This window comes from Macaca nemestrina, chromosome 7 (assembly GCF_043159975.1).
Source record: "Macaca nemestrina isolate mMacNem1 chromosome 7, mMacNem.hap1, whole genome shotgun sequence".
NCBI classification, from domain to species: Eukaryota; Metazoa; Chordata; class Mammalia; order Primates; family Cercopithecidae; genus Macaca; species Macaca nemestrina.
The window spans coordinates 25626215-25644064 of record NC_092131.1 but is presented as its reverse complement, the minus strand read 5'-3'; positions in this window follow the sequence as shown (position 1 = coordinate 25644064).

Sequence of the window (17850 nt, the reverse complement as noted above, 5' to 3'; positions counted from 1 at the left end):
GAAACCTCCGCCTCGCAGGTTCAAGCAATTCTCCTGCCTCAGCCTCCTGAGTAGCTGGGATTACAGGTGCCCACAACCATGCCTGGCTAATTTTTGTATTTTTACTAGAGACAGGGTTTTATCACGTTGGCCACGCTGATCTTGAACTCCTGACCTCAGGTGATCCATCTGCCTCAGCCTCACAAAATGCTGGGATTACAGGCATTAGCCACCACACCCGGCCAACATTTTCAGTTTTTTTTTTTTTTTTTTTTTTTTTTTTTGAGACGGAGTCTCGCTCTGTCACCCAGGCTGGAGTGCAGTGGCACGATCTCGGCTCACCGCAAGCTCCACCTCCCAGGTTCACACTATTCTCCTGCCTCAGCCTCCCAAGTAGCTGGGACTACAGGCACCTGCCACCGCGCCCGGCTAATTTTTTTATATTTTTAGTAGAGAAGGGGTTTCACCATGTTAGCCAGGATGGTCTCGATCTTCTGACCTCATGATCAGCCTGCCTCAGCCTCCCAAAGTGCTGGGACTACAAGTGTGAGCCACTGCGCCCGGCCCATTTTCAGTTTTTAACAAAAATCTATGAGACATACAAGAAACAGGAAAGTAGTCCCTATATACAGGAACAGACAAACAAAATTAAACAACAGTCAATGAAAACAGTTCCTGAGCCTGTTTGTTGGACTCACTAGATAAAGTATTTATTTACTTTAAATATGTTCAAAGAATGAAAGGAAACTATATAGAAAGAACTAAAGGAAAGTGTGGTACAATGCCTCAACAAACAGAATATTAATAAAAAGATAGAAAGTATTTTTAAAATGTCAAATACTAATTCTACAGTTGAAAAGTACAATAAATTAAATTAAAAATTTGCCAGGAAGGCTCGACAGCAGATTTTTGCTGGCAGGAGAGAAAATTAAGGAATGTCAAGATAGGTACATTGATATCATTCAGTTTTAGAAACAGGGAAAAAATGAGGGAAAATGAAGTGCCTCAGAAACCTATAGAACACCATCATGTGTACCAATAATCAGATTCACAAAAACTTCGGGAAATACCATTTCCCGAAGTTTTTAACTTCAGGTAGTAAAAGGTCACTTAACAATGAATTGGAAGAAAGTATAGACGTACTAAGAACCACAGAAAAAGGAACGGAAAGAATAATTGAATGAATAATGGCTGAAAATCTCACAAATTTGATGAAAAACTTTAATCTACACACTGAAGAAGTTCAACAAATTCCAAGTAAGATACACTCTAAGATTTTCATACTATGATGATTAATTTTACATGTCAACTTGTCTGGGCCATGAGGTGCTGAGACATTTGGTCGAACATTATTATGGATGTTTCTGTGAAGGTATTTTTGGCTAAGATTAACATTTAAATCAGTAGACTGAGTAGAAGAGTTTGCCCTACATAATGTGGGTGAACTTCATCCAATAAAGTGTTGAATAGAATAAAAAAAGCCAACCATCCCCGAAGTAGTAGAGAACTTTTCCTGCCTGACGGCCTTCAAAATGGGACATTGGGTTTTTTTCCTACCTTAGTACTCAAACTGAAACTTTGTTTCTTCCTGAGTCTCAAGGCTCCTGGTTTTCAGACAGGAACTACACCATTGGCCCTGGTGTTCAGTTCTTTAGCTCTCCTGAGTTTCCAACTTGCTAACTCAACACACCCTGAAGATCTTGAGATTTATCAGTCTTCATATATCTATATTTTATATATAATGAGTATCTTTATATGCACTTACACACATCCTACTCGGTCTTCTCTGAAGAATGTTGACTGATACACCTACCTAGATATGTCATGTTCAAGCTATTGAAACCAAAGACAAGACCAGAATCTCAAAAGTGAAAAAAGCAAACTGTCTCATCAATAAGACTGCCAGCTAACATTATGTCAAAAACCATAAAAGTTAAAAGACAGTGAGATGGCATATTCAAATTGCTGAAAGAAAAAGATTGCAACCAAAAACTCTATATTCAACAAAACTATCCATCAAAAATTAAAAAGAAATGAATACATTTCAAGATAAACAAAAACTAAGGATTCAATGCTAGCAGACCTTTCCTACAAGACATACTAAAGGCTCCAGGCTGAAATGAACAGACACTAGATAATAACTTGAATCTACATAAAGAAATAAAAAGCATTAGTAGAGGTAACTTTATAGGTAAAAATAAAAGATAACATAAATTTATTTTTGTTGATAAATATTTTCTCCTATTTGATTCAAAAAACTACAAAAAGTAAAAATTAAAAAACTGTGATTATATAATATATAATGATCCTATATTGTGTGTATTAGTCCATTTTCACACTGCTATAAATATACTATCTGAGACTGGGTAATTTGTAAACCAAAGAGGTTTAGTTGACTTACAGTTCCGCGTGACTGTGGAGGCTTCAGGAAACTTGCAATCATGGCAGAAGGGGAGGAGAAGCAGGCACCTTCTTCACAAGGTGGCAGTTGAGAGAGAGAGAGAGCAGGGGAAACTGTCACTTTTAAACCTTCAGATCTCATGAGAATGCCCTCACTATCATGAGAACAGGATGGGGGAACTGCCCCCATGATCCAGTCACATTCCACCAGGTCCCTTGCTGGAAATGGGAGGGTTACAATTCAATGAGATTTGGGTGGGGACACAGACCCAAACCACATCACTGTATAATGCATAATGATCTTACAGTGTAAAAAGATGTAATTCTGTGAACATAAAACATAAGAAGGAGGAAGGAAACATCATGTTATGCAGCAAAGTTTGTGTATACAACCGAAATTTAGTTGATATTCATCTTAACTAGAGTATTTTAGATGATAATTATAATTCCAAGAAATTATTAAGATAATTCATAAAAATATGTAGTAAAGAAGGAAGCAAAAATATAATTAGAATGGTCCACCAAAAAAAATCTAACACAAAAGGCAGTGATGGAAGAAGAAAGGAAAGACATAAGATAAAACAAATAGCCAAATTAAAGATGTAAATCTTACTATATTAATATAATAATATAATAATATACAATAATATTAAATATAAATGATGAATTGTATGCTCAGAGCAAAATACAGAAATTGGAAAAATGTGTTATTCAACAATATACTCTCTATTAAAGACATACTTTAGATTCAATGACAAAAAGAGATTTAAAGTAAAAGGATGGGAAAAAATACCATGGAAACAGTAAATAAAAGATAACAAGTATGTTTGTATTAATATTAAATTTAAAAGACTTTAGTACAAAAATTTTTTTCTGGAGATAAACAGTGGCATCTATAATAATAAAAATGTCAATCCATTAGGAAGTTGTAACATTATAAACACATAAATACCTAACAGAGCCCCTGAATACATGAAGTAATAACTGACAAAATCAAAGTAAGAATAGAGAATTCAGCAATAATAGATGTGGAACTCAATACTCCACTTCCAACAATAGCTGGAACAGCAGGTAGAAAATCACAAGAAAATAAATTATATGAACAACACTATCAGCCAACAAGATTTAAGAGACATCTATGGAACATCCCGTCCCACACCACGTGGAGCCTTCTTGGGTAGAACATATGTTATGCCATAAGACAAGCCAGAATAAATTTAAAATGATCAAAATGATACAAAAGTGTATTCTCTAACCACAATAAAATGCAATTAGAAATTAAAAACAAATAAATTTGGAAAATTCACAAGTATGTGGAAATTAAACAATACATTTCAAAATAATCAATAGGTCAAAGGAGAAATGAAAAAAGGAAATAGAAAATACTTTTAGATGAAAAAAAGTGATAATATATCAAAACTTAGAAAGTGTAGCTAAAGTGGTGGTCGGAGGGAAATGTGTATATTAGAAAGGTAGAAAGACCTTATATCAAACACTACCTCAAGAAACTAGAAAAAAGAAATCTAAACACAAAGCAAAAAGAAATAAGAAAATAAAGATTAGGCTGGAAATAAATGAAATAGAGAATAGAAAAACAACAGAAAACAGTCAGTGGAACCCAAATTTGGTTTTTGAAAAAGACCAACAAAGTTGACAAATCTTTAGTCAGAAGGTCAATGAAAATATATAGAAATAAAAATTATGGAATATAAAATAAAGACCTAAAGAGGATGCTACTGACCTTGCGTAAATATATATAAGAGAATACTATACCATGTACAACTGTATATCAACGAGTTAGGTAAATTAAATGCTATGGACCAAATTATAGAAAGATACAAACTACCAAAAATCAGGAAGAAACAAAAAATCGAAATAGATTCAAAACGAGTAAAAAAAAAATTAGTACATTAAAACATTTTTACAACTAAAAGTCTAGGCTTCACTGATGAGTTCAACTAAAGGTTTAAAGAATAAAAAATAGCAATTCTTTACAAACTCTTCCAAAAAATAAAAAAAGGAGAGAAAACTTACCAATTCATTCTATGGGAGCAGTATTACTTTGATACCATCATGTAAGATGATACAAAAAGAAGAAACTAAATTACTATCAAATTACTAGCCAAATTACCAGCAAACTGAATCCAGCAACATATAAAAAGTATTATATACAATGACCAGGCAGGATTTATTCAAGGAATGCAAGTTTGTTTTAAAATGTGAAAATCAATGTAATATATGACATTAATAAAGGACAAAAAATACATGATCTTCTTAACAGATGTAAAAAAAGAATTTGACAAAATAAACCACTCTTTGTGAAATAAATACTCAGTGACCTACAAGCAGGACTTCTTCAATGTCATCAAGATAAATGTCATATTAAGAATGGCCAGTCTCACCACTTTTATTTAATATTATACTAGATTTTTTAGCCAGGGCAATTAGTCAAGAAAAAGTATTAAAAGTCATTCAGATTGAAAATACAGAAGTGAAGCTACCTCTGTTCTCACATGATAATTTTATATATGTAGAGAGTCCTAAAGAAGTCACAAAACACTACTAGAATTAGGAAACAATTTCAGCAAAGTTTTAGGAAACAAGATCAACATACAAAAATCTAATCTATTTCTATACATTAGCCATGAATATCTTGAAAATGAAGTTTAAAAAATAATTTACAACAACATGAAAAAGGATAAAATGTATAAATAAATTAAAGAGGTATAAGACTTTTACACTAAAACCTACAAAACATTTTTAGATGAAATTAAAAGAGGTAAACAAATTGAAAAGACATGCTATGCTTGTAGATTAGAAGATAATACCTTAAAGATGGCTTCAGGTTCATTCCCCAATTGATCTACAGATTCAATGAATTTTCTTTTTTCTTTTCTTTTCTTTTTTTTTTTTTTTTCAGAAATTGGGAAGCTGATCCTAAAATTCATATGCAAATGAAAGGAATAACAATAAATTTAATGAGTGACAAAATAATATTTTATAAAAAGGAAACAGTGATATTTTGGATTCTTCTCTACCCTGACCCTTCTTTAACTTTAGCAACCTTTAGGGTTGAAGGTTCCTATAGTTCAAGGAAGAATAAACATAAAATGGCCATGATTTCCCTCCCCTCTCTACTGAAAACAAACTATGAGTTTAGTTCAGGAACAGAGAAAAACAAACACACAAATAAAAAACAAAACAAGCAAAAAGCATGTGCCTGGTATAAAATTGAACAGAGACATTTCAAATCAGGACCCAGGACCATTTCAGTGTGTTTACAAAACTTCTGCGCCCTAAGGCCTCCCTGAGATGAAGTGACATGCCCTTCTCAATATGGAATTAAGCATGGTATTTCAAGTTGTTTCTTTTTCTTTTTTTGAGATGGAGTTTCGCTCTTGTTGCCCAGGCTGGAGTGCAATGGTATGATTTCGGCTCATCTCAACCTCCCCTCCAGGGTTCAAGCCTCCTGAGTAGCTGGGATTACAGGCGCCCACCAGCACACTTGGCTATTTTGTGTTTTAAGTAGAGATGGGATTGCTCCATGTTGGTCAGGCTGGTCTCGAACTCCCAACCTCAGGTGATCCACTAGCCTCGGCCTCCCAAAGTGCTGAGATTACAGGCCTGTGCCACCACGCCCAACCTGAATATTTCGATTTTTAAAATGTCTCCTCATGCCCTGCAGTTCTTCTTAGCAGCCCAGTGAGAGAAGCGCAGACTCCTGCCTCTGAATTTAACTGACAGGAATGAATCATGCTCATTCAGAGAAATGACCTGCATTTTGTCAGATGCCATGCTCTGCACAGTCTCCTCTCAGTGGGACAGCCAGACGGCATGAAGAGTCATAGTGCACAAGGTTAGCAGGTGGTAAAGAAATGGCAAGCCAGTAAGGAGAATGATAGTCCTGGAGAAAAAAGTATTGTCCTTTAATAGCCACTGAGTTGATACTGTTCATTACAGTACAATTTCTGGCAGAAGGCTCAGTCTTTATCCCTGTACTCCTGGTTCTTAAGCCAGACCATGACTTACGTGTTGGGAAGAAAAGCTGTTGTGTGTAAGAGAATGGACTTTGAGAGTGCATAATCTACATTTGGGTCTTAGCTCTGGAACTTGAAGAGGCAAAGTGATATGGCCAAGGTCTCACAGCTACGATGGTTAAGCTTCTTCAACTGCGAAGTGCCAGTAACAATAGTGTTTTCTTCATAGGGTTGCTATAAGGATTAAGGTATCGAAAGCATGTTAAGCATGTTTTACCATAAGTGACAATTCTCGGGTCATTTTTATTACATGAGAAGCTGATTTTTACTTTAAATCAGTATTCTAGTCAGCTTTCATAGATTTCCAGACTCTTGAACCCAATTCTGTTAACCAGATAAGAGATTGGTTTGGCAGAACTATCATATGTATTTCCCAGAAGTTATCCTAGATTTGGACTATGCCTAACATTCCAAGCCTATTAATTTCATAGAATATAGATTGTAATGGGTCAAGCAGAAAGAAAGCATTAGAGACTTATAGTTGCCTAACTCAAGAATTACACACTCCCTTAAGCAAAATGAGAACGATGTTTGGACTCTTTTGCCATATTGATCTTGTAAGGAAGTCAAATAACTGTGTCAGAGGGTTGGGCATAGAAAGGGGGCTTTGCACTTTCAAATGGGTTGACAATAATTATTCATCTTTTTAAGATAAGGAAAGTAAAGTCAAGAAGGTTAATCTCACCAAATAGCAAATCATTTTTTAATTGTCTACTTCGAAACAAGGTCTTTTGATTCTCAGCTCATTGAGTTTTACTTGAGGCTCCATAGGAGCAAACAAAAAAAGCAAGCTTGAACACTGACTAGGATAGGTATCATGAAAAAAGTGAAATCTTAACAAATCTCATGGTGATAAGTAGAGGCAGATTTGAGGATTCTCCTTTTTTCATTTACCCAATAAAGGAAATAGTTGCCTTTGTTTCATCTTACTCTGTTGGTATGCATGTAATGCATGTCATACAGCTGGAAAAAGTCATCCTGGGAAGAACTTCCTTATTTCAAAGGAAAACATAAATTGAACCATTGTGGGAGAAACGAAGCCATCAGGCACAACTATGATGTTTTAAATGAGACTGTACTAGGCCAACAGGTAACCTTGGTGCTGAGTCAAACCCCAGAGAAAGATGGTGACAGATCAACGGAAGAGTGGAGGGGAGAGGTGGAGCAGGAGCTTGGAGCTGGCAACCAGCCAGGAAGCTATAGAGGAGCTAAATTGTGCATCTTATTTAGTACATTTATTATAGGAACATTTCTAAACAAACATCCCGAAACAAATGTGACTATTCATAAGCTCCCTGCTGTCCTGAGCAGATTTAGTGCTTGACAATTTTATCCTAATGGCTTTGTGGTGTTTGCTGAGTTTCATCTCTTTACAGCATTTTATGAATTGTCATTTTGCGGGGATTTTAAACAGGCTGCATTTGCCCTTCATTTGTGGTTGTGCAACCAAGTCAGAAATGGATACATGTAGAGTGAAGATGGCACAGGAATGGGAAGAACATGGTTGTCTAAATCATATTCAACTTAAGTTTTTGGTTGGCATTTATCAGATCATTATTCTTCCCTATTGTTTATTAATTTATTCTAAGAACTTTTGAACATCTCTTTTGTATTGGGGTTTGAATTCTAGATCCTGGGAGCACGAAGAGGGATAAGGTGAGATCCTGACATCAGGAAGTACAGTTTTCAGAGCTGGGGACAAACCTGAAAAAGGTGAAGGCAGACCTAGATAAATAAAGATATCAAATGGTGTGAGGCATAAACAGGGGTATAGTGATTCTACCCGGAAAGTAATGGGAAGATCAAGAATGCATTTCAGAGAAGAAATGATGAGGGTATCATTGATATAGAAATAAAGTGAGCAGACAAAGTCAGCAATAGGCAAGATATGAATTAGCTTGGTGGTTTAGAAAAATGGAAGCAGATCAGAATAACTGGAACATGAAGGGGAAACAGAGGAGTAGATACAGCCTGAGTAAAGACTGGTAAGACAGGGCCAGGGGATGGATAACTCTATACACCATGTGAAGGAGTAGAGATGTAAATAAGTTGAAGTTCCACAGCCAAGATGACAAGTGGTATAGATGGAATAAAGGCAGTAGCACTGTGGCCAGAGGGGACAAAAATTAGATATGATTGATGGAAAGGGCATAGAATCTACAGTATTTGATAACACGTTGAATGAGTGGTGTGTGAGGAAAAGTGTGGAATCTAGAATGGGTCCGAAGTCTCTAGCTTGCGTGACTGAGTAATATGATCATGTAAAAGGATGTAAATCTCATTTGACATCCCAAGCTAGGGAAGCAGAATATACTCTTTAAATATATAAACAAAAAGTATACTAGAAGGAAGTATAACAAATATTAACAATGATAATCAATAAGTGATGCAATTATAGGTTATATAATATGTTTCATTCAGTTGTCCAGTATTTTGCAAATTAAAAATAATAAACGTGAGTTACTTTTAGGACAGGAACAACTATAATAAAAGTTTTTAAAAAATAATTGTAAGTAGAATAAAAAGAAGTTCCTATAAAGTATTTTTCTTGGAGCTTGGCTTATGTAAAAAGTTGTATGAATTGAAAAAAACAGAACTCTATGAATATGCTGAATGATAAGGATTCCATTTTGAGTCATGATACATACTTCCTTCTTTTTTTCTACTTTTTGACACTGATGTAATTCTCAAACTATATCGAACTACAACACAAATAGCATGATAGGGAACAGCGCTTAAGGCTGGCTTATTATTAACAGATTTAAAAACCTAGTGGTTAGGAAGGAGGAACATGGGCGTAGAGAAAGACTTTTCTTGTTTTCACGATCCATGACACCTACTGGATATATGGCTTGGTGCCAGTACCACTTCTTGTGTCACCATTCCCTCAGGGTTTCAGAAATGCTTTTGGAGGAGATAGTATTAAAAGTATCTATATGCACAAGTTTTCCTGGATAGTATTTCTATGCATCAATCTTTCACATCCATGCTGTACGTATTTCTACACATAGGCTTGGACACCGTTTATCAGCTTTAGTATTCTTTAGAGTGACAGTTATTTCCTAATACCTTTAACATGATTTGTCAGCAGATGCTCCTACACACTTTAAATTTTAAGAAATTGGCCCATTGTCCTTTGAATTTGAGCTGAACTTTTATTTCATGAAAGTCATGAGAGTTAATTTAAAACATTCTTAGCTCTTGAGTCTAAAGAGCATTTACTTTTGTCTGAAGACACCTTTACACAGAAAAGAAAAAAAAAATCGATAGCTGACCTTAAAATTTTCTTACTTCAAAGAGACCACTGACTATTCTTTTCTACTAGTTATTTGTGAACCTGTATCCTCATCTGAGAGTCTTTGCTTTTGATTAGAAATTCAACTTAAGCTTTTTGTTTATCTTTCGTCCACAGTATTTCATAAGAAAAGTAATCCACCCTTTAGAGGCTGTTGCAAATTTGAATTACTAAAATCCTGAAGCGGAACTGAACATTTGCCAGGATTTCACTTTGTGTGCAGTATTGTGCTCCCTCTTGATGCTTCTATCATTTCTGATTTTGATACCAGATTTCAGTTTTCTTTAATTATGAGAAGCTATAAGAACACCTCCTTGTTCTTTCTCCATTCTTAGAGGGAAGCAGAGGGAGCATTGATGAACTTAAGCTCCCATTAGAACGTTAAAGTCTTTAGAGATGAGCTGAATATCATAAAGCAGTCTTTTCTGTCTTACCTTTCTCCTATTACCTCTGTTGCTTTTTTTTGCCTTGGCTCAATGCCTATTTCAATGTTGGGATTTCTGAGCTCTCTTGGGACTCAGAGGTTACAGCATATGATCATACTCTAGTGGCAAGTGGGCAGATAAAACTACCCATTTACCCATTTGCTAGCAAGATTGAGACAGGAAGATGCACTTTGAGAATGCATTTTACCCAGGGGGATCATAATGACAAGCCATAGCCAGCAACAGATGACTACTGAATGGACCATCTATCTCTGTAAAAGGCATTTCAACATGGTGAAGCCAGTAGCTGAGAGGCCAATTGAACTTTTAAAACAGTGAACAACATGCATCGGGGCCTTATCTTCCAAGTTCTTATTTTATTACATTCCTATACCTTCAAAGTACAGAGATAATATTTTTTTCCATGAGAAGATTAAGATTTAGGCCAAAAGATTCTCTTTTGAGTTGTGTGAGAAAATGAGTAGAGGGGAGAAAGAGTGAAATGGTACCTCTTTGCATATTAGATTCTATTCTCAATCAGCACATTGCAGTTACATCCTGAAAATTAATGAGAATTTTTTTTTTTTTTTTTTTTTTCCTATAATTGTGTTGAACTTGTATCTGAATTGATGGCTTAACTTCTCAAAAATGTAGGTCTGGAAGATACGTACCTCAACATAAAGGAGAAAAGTAATATATTATCAAAATGGGATATAATCTAGATATGAAAGACTTGGCTTTGAATTTTGTTGTTAGCTAAGTCAGTCTAAGTGACACTAAAAATATAGAAATAAAGACAATGGCTTCATAAATTTTAAATAAAATATTTTAAAATATCTATTAAAATTAAAGATAAAATTCTGTAACTTAGAATTTTAAGATATGACATAGCTACATAACCTTAATCAGCGTAAGTTTTATTATGGCTATAGCTATAATTTCATTAAGAAACCCATTTGGTCTCTAATGAATCAAACTCAGTAAACTTCAATTTTCCAACTTCAACCAATCTGAGGGTGTATTATCTCCATTTTCTTAGGTAGTGACTTGATATTTTTAACAGAGCTTTGAACTGTTTAAATGTTTTTGTCATATGCCTCAGAGAGATTTAGTCCCTGACTAGTTGTCAGTACAGATTGTGATTCTTAAGTTGTCTTTATTATGGCCTGAATCAAACAAAACCTGAGTTCCCTTCACCACCATGAAATCATTGCCCTTTCCAAGCAGTCTCAATGTTTATACATATGTCACCTAAATGCACTTTTCTTAAAACTTCTCCGGATAGCAGTTGTTTCCATTAAGATGTGGAAATAGCAAATTAGCGAGCATGCAGCTCTTGCCTATGATGTGGGGAGCACCACCAAATAAAGATGAAAGTGCAAACCTTTTCTTGCTCACTTGTCTAAATTCTACTGAGTCATTGTAAGGAGAAGACAGAAGACAGTTGTCTCTTTGAATGGAGAAGATACCTGGTTAAATGTAAAATATATGGATTGTGTAATAAAGAAAGAATTATAAACATGTCAAGTAAATACATTGAGCATTGCTGAATTTGCAGGGCAAAATTTGAAATTGACATCCTGGAGAACAGTGAATATACCTTGATTGGCTATCACTTTTATAGCATTTCCTCTACTTTGTGGTGATTTACTAGGACAGTTTCCTAGTCCCCATATTTTTGTTCTCCTAAACTGCACATGGCACGCATTCCAACTCGCACCTCCGCAGGCTGTTGTAAGCCTTCACCTTCTGGTCACAACATTCCTACAGATAACTCCTAAGAGTACTCCTAAGAGAGTGCTTGCATATAATAAATGACATGTGATTTCTATTAAACAGTCTTAGGAGATTGTGGATCAGTGTATGCGTAATCCTTCATTAGTCTTTTCCTTGCATGATTGTGGTGGCCCTTGAGAAAAATGAAGACTTTTTTTTTTCTTTTCCTGTTTCGGAATGTAAGGCAGGATAAAGCACAAAATTCCAGGACTAGGGAAAGAATGCCTTAGAATTTCGTTTTTTGGTTTTCACGTGAAGACTTATCTTGGATTTAATAGTGTCCATGTATGGATTTAGTTCTTAATTTATAGCTTCATCATGAGTGGTTTCTCAAACCTTTAAAGTCTGTTTTCATTTCCTGTGGGCGGAGTATTTCTTTTTCGTTCTCTCCATAAAGCATATCTCTGTAGTATTTGTTTGTCAGTCAGGCAGGATCCTAGCAGGAACAGATGCTTATACCTCAAATTGAGTCTTTTGAGGAAAGTGTATTAGAAAGCCCATCCACAAAGGTGTGGACAGACTATAAAAAGGCAACACAGGATGAAGTGTGCTTACGGAAAAGTGACAGAGGCGGCATTTCCACCCCTGCAAACGGAGAGTCACTGGAGCTAGCGAGACGACAGAGAGAGCACTCTATATCACTATTCCAAGTAGTACGGATGCAGAAAAGAGAGAGAAGCCAGGGCAATTAATGTATTCTCTGAATTTCCTCTCTTCCTTTCCTCTCTCAAAACTGCTGCAGTTGCCTCCCATCAGAAGAACTAATCAGATAAAAGAAAATGGGACCTGGGCCAGGATCGGTGGCTCATGCCTGTAATCTCAGCACTTTGGGAGACCAAGGCAGGTGGATTGCCTGAGCTCAGGAGTACGAGACTAGCCTGGGCAACATGGTGAAACCCCGTCTTTACTGAAATACAAAAAATTATACAGGCATGGCGGCATGCTCCTGTAGTTCCAGCTACTCAGGAGGCTAAGGCAGGAAAATTGCTTGAATCCAGGAGGAGGAGGTTGCAGTGAGCCAGATGGTGCCGCTGCACTCCAGCCTGGAAGACAAGGGACCCGTTGTTTCTGTTGATGCAGTTTTTGTAGATCAGCTCTCTAGAGTAAAGCAGGATGGAAAAATGCAAAGAGTAAAGCTGAAGGAGCAAATGGAAGATAATCAATGCACAGGATGAGTGTATTTTGGTCTCTGCTGCCACTACCGACAAGGCTGAGTGCACAGCAAATGTCCTGATTACTGGACTGAAAAGATCTGTAATTAGGAGCTCATTACACATCCACTGGAACTTCAAAAGTCTATAGTTTGATTTGGGTAAGTTATTCTCTGGAGCCCAAAAGAAAAGGCTTGAACAAGAGATCTTTAGTCATTGCCTGGTGAACATTCATGGTAGTACACTGGTTATTCTTGGATACTCCAGATTCATTCTCAGCACTGCTCTGGCTTGCTCTGTCTCCTGGGAAGCTGACCACTTCTGATTACATCTCAATTCTCCCTAGACCTTTAGCTTCTGGTTGGGGTTTCAAAATGAGAAGCTCTGGCTAAGCAAATAGGTGTTTTTGTTTGTTTGTTTCTTTAAATAAACTAATAAAACCCAAGAGGTTAGGGATTGTGTTTCTTTTTCTTTATTTCTTTCACAAACCCAGAAGAATAAGCATACATATATTACAATAAATATGTAGTACATTATTGATTGGCTGGAGGTTCATAAAACGTGTCTCAGTCTGCATCCCAAAACCAATTCCAACGTCCATTATGAATGCTGCTACAGGGAGAGATTTATTTCTCATCATGATTTACTCATTCAGCAAATATTAATTGACACTCCCGCCCACTCTATGCCATGTTGAGCTCTAGGAATTACAGGTGCAATGGAGGGTGATGCAGATGGAGCACTTGCCTTGATGGCACTTAGAGAATGACATGGTGAGAAGAGCTTGAGCTTCGCAGCCCAGCAGATGTGGGGCCCTGGTTCCAGGACTGGTTTTGTGAAATGCTGGCAAGCTTACATTATTTTTTACAAATCAGTTTTTCTCATTTGTAAAAATGGCGATATTAATATTTTGTAAGTTTATTTTTGAAAATTAAATAAAATAAGCATAACAGATCACTTATAATAGTACTGGGTACAGAGCCAGAGGTCAACACATATTAGCTACTGTGATTAGTGAACTGCATGGGGACAGGAAAGAGCATGAAAGGGCATTGACGATGCCAAAGTGGGAGCACTGGCCTTAGAGGGGGACAATTCCAAGCGTTGAACAAGCCATTTAAAAGAAGCCTATACCAAGAGAAGGGCCAAAAATTCCTTTCTTGGTGCAGTGAGAAAATCTTGCTTCTCAGAGTGGCAAGGCAAGATTCAGTGTGTCAGGATGCTTGGTACTGGGGTTTGCCTGTCAGCCCAACTTTCATGGCACCATGTCTTGAATCCTCTGGTGTGTATGGTTGAATCGGGGAGGAGAATAGCAGAACACTTGCTACCTCTCTAACAGAATTAAACTCAGAGGAAGGAGAGGTGCTGTTTTCAACTCCCCTAGTCCCTAGTTTTGACACTTTAGAGCCTCACTGGGGCTCAAAGAAAGACGATGGGATGCAGCAAATTGTGGAGACAGCTGTGATTCCAGTGAAAATTTTAGTGAAGGCATTAGTCAGTAGTTGTTTGGAAGAGACAATAGGCATGCCCGGAGGACCTGACAACCAAAGGGTGTTGAGATTTAGGATAGATAAAGCAGGAGATGAGGAAATAAAAACCAGTCCTCATATAGTGGCTGTAGCGGACTAGCCCATAAATGCAGAACAGGGATGCACGGAGACATCCAGGGGGATAAATTACCCTAGGGTTGCATACAAATACCCGTGGGGATGAAATTACCAAAGAATTGGGGTTAGGGCCTCTCTGAGAGACACATTTTACTTCTCTTTTGGTGATTCCTAGTCATCTACATATTTCTAATGATGAAACATAGTTTCAAAAGTTAGGAAATACAAATAATACTTTTAGAATATTAATAATAATGCTAGAAAATTCTACTATAAAATATACAAAAAGCAATAATGTATAGTGTACAATGATAATGGGGTCCAGTGCTAGGATAAAGTTTTAAAGTACAGGTAGACAGACCTCTTTTCATTACACTTCACTTACTTGCACCTCACAGATACTACATTTTTTACAAAGTGAAGGTTTGTGGCAACTTTGCATCAAGCAAGTTTATTGGCACCATTTTTCCAACAGCTTGTGTTCACTTCATGTCTGTGCATCAATTTTGGTAATTTATGCAATATTTCAACTTTTCGTTATTATTATATTTGTTACAAGCGATCTATGATTAGTGATCTTTGATGTTATTGTCGTAATTGTTTTAGGACTCCACAAACTATGCCCATATAAAACAGGGAACTTAATCAATAAATGATGTGTGTTCTTACTGCTCCACCTACTGTCCATTCCCCCATCTCTCTCCCTCTCCTTGCCCCTCCCTATTCCCTGAGACACAGCCATATTGATATTAGGCCTACTAATAATCTTACAATGGCCTCTAAGTGGTCAAGTTAAAAGGAGAGTTGCACATCTCTCACTCTAAGTTGAAAGTTAGAAATGATTAAGCTTAGTGAGAAAGGCATGTCAAAAGCTGACTTAGGCCAAAAGTTATGCTTCTTGAGCCAAACAATTAGCTAACTTCTGAATGTAAGAGAAAAGTTCTTGGAGGAAATTAAAGGTGCTACTTCAATTGAGACACAGATGATGGGAAATCAAATGAGCCTTATTGCTGATATGGAGAAAGTGTTAGAGGTCTAGATAGAAGATCAAACTAGCCACAACATTTCCTTAAGCTAACACCAAACCCAGAGCAAGGCCCTAATTCTATAAAGCTTGAGAGAGTTGAGGAAGCTACAAGTGTCTTTGAAGCTAGCAGAGGTTAGTTCATGAGGTTTAAGTAAAGAAGCCATGTTCATAACCTAAAAGTTCAAGGTGAAGCAGCAAGTTCTGATGTAGAAGCTGCAGCAAGTTATCCAGAAGATCTAGGTAAGATAATTGATGAAGGTGGCTACACTAAATAGGTTTAGATGTAGATGGAACAGCCTTATATTGCAATAAGATGCCATCTTGGATTTTCGTAACTAGAGAGGGGAAGACAATCCCTGGCATCAAAGTTTCAAAGGACAGTCTGGCTCTTGTGATAGAGACTATTGCAGTGCAGCTGGTGATTTTAATTTAAAGTCAATGCTCATTCACAGAAATCCTATGGCCTTTAAAATTTATGCCAAATCTACTCTGCCTGCACTCTATAAATGGAACAACAAAACCTGAATGACAGTGCATCTGTTTACAGCATGGTTTACTGAATATTATAAGCCCTTTTTTTTTTTTTTTTTTTTTTTTGAGATGGAGTCTCGCTCTGTCATCCAGGCTGGAGTGCAATGGCACAATCTCGGCTCACTGCAAGCTCTGCTTCCCAGGTTCATGCCATCCTCCTGCCTCAACCTCCTGAGTAGCTGGGACTACAGGCGCCCGCCACCACGCTAGGCTAATATTTTTTTGCATTTTTAGTAGAGACAGGGTTTCACCGTGCTAGCCAGGATGGTCTCAATGTCCTGATCTCGTGATCTACCTGCCTCAGCCTCCCAAAGTGCTGGGATTACAGGCGTGAGCCACTGTGCACGGCCTAGAAGCCCACTTTTAAGACCTACCGCTCAGAAAAAACATTCCTTTCAAAATATTGTTATTCACTCACAATGTACCTGGTCACCAAGAACTCTGAAGAAGATAGACAAGAAAATGAATGTTCGTTTCACACTGATAACATAACATTCATTCTGCAACCCATGGACCAAGGGGTAATTTCACCTTTCTTTTATTTAAGAAATACATTTAATAAGGCAATAGCTGCTGGAGATAGTGATTTTCTGACAGATCTGAGAAAAGTACATTGAAAACTTGCTGGAATAGATTTCCCATTCTGTATGCTATTAAGAACACTCGAGATGCATGGGAGGAGGTCGGAATAGCAACATTAATAGGAATTTGAAAGAAGTTGATTCCAACCCTCATGGATGACTATGAAGGATTCAAGACTTCAGTGGAGGAACTAACTGTATGTGGTGGAAATAACAGGATAATTGGAATGAGAAGTGGAGCCTGAAGATGAATTACTGCAATCTCATGATAAAACTTGAACAGATGAGGAGTTGCTTCTTAAAAATAAGCACAGAAAGTGTTTTCTTTCTTTCTTTTTTTTTTTTTTGAAGAAATCCACTCCTAGAGAAGATAATATATGAACAGTGTTGAAATGACTACAAAGGTTTTTAGAATATTATAAAAACTTAGCTGATAAAGCAACTGCAGCATTTGAGAAGTCTGAATCTAATCCTGTGGGTAAATGTCGAACAGCATCACAGGCTACAGAGAATTCTTTTATGGAAAGAAGAGTCGGTCAATATGGCAGACTTTAATGTTGCCTTATTTTAACTAATTGTCACAGCTACCTCAGCCTTGAGCATCCACCACCCTGATCAATCAGCAGCCATCAACATCTAGGCAAAGTCTTCCACCAGCAAAAAGATTACAACTCTCTGAAGGCTTAGATAATCCTTAGTATTTTTTACCAATAAAGTATTTGCTAATGAAGATATGTACATGATATTTTATACATGATGTTGTTGCACACTTAATATACTACAGTATGGTATAATCATAACTTTTATATGCACTGGGAAACCAAAAATTTTGTGCGACTTGCTTCACTGAGATACTATTTTCATTGTGGTGACCTGGAACCAAACCCATAATATTTTCAAAGCATGCCTGTATTATTTTCTTTTAGTCCTGTCAGTGTGTCTCTGTGATAGCACTATAACTTTTGAGATAATTTGGAAATCTTTTGTGAAACTGAAACACACATGAAATAATCCTTCTTCCATTCTCTCTTCTCTTTATTC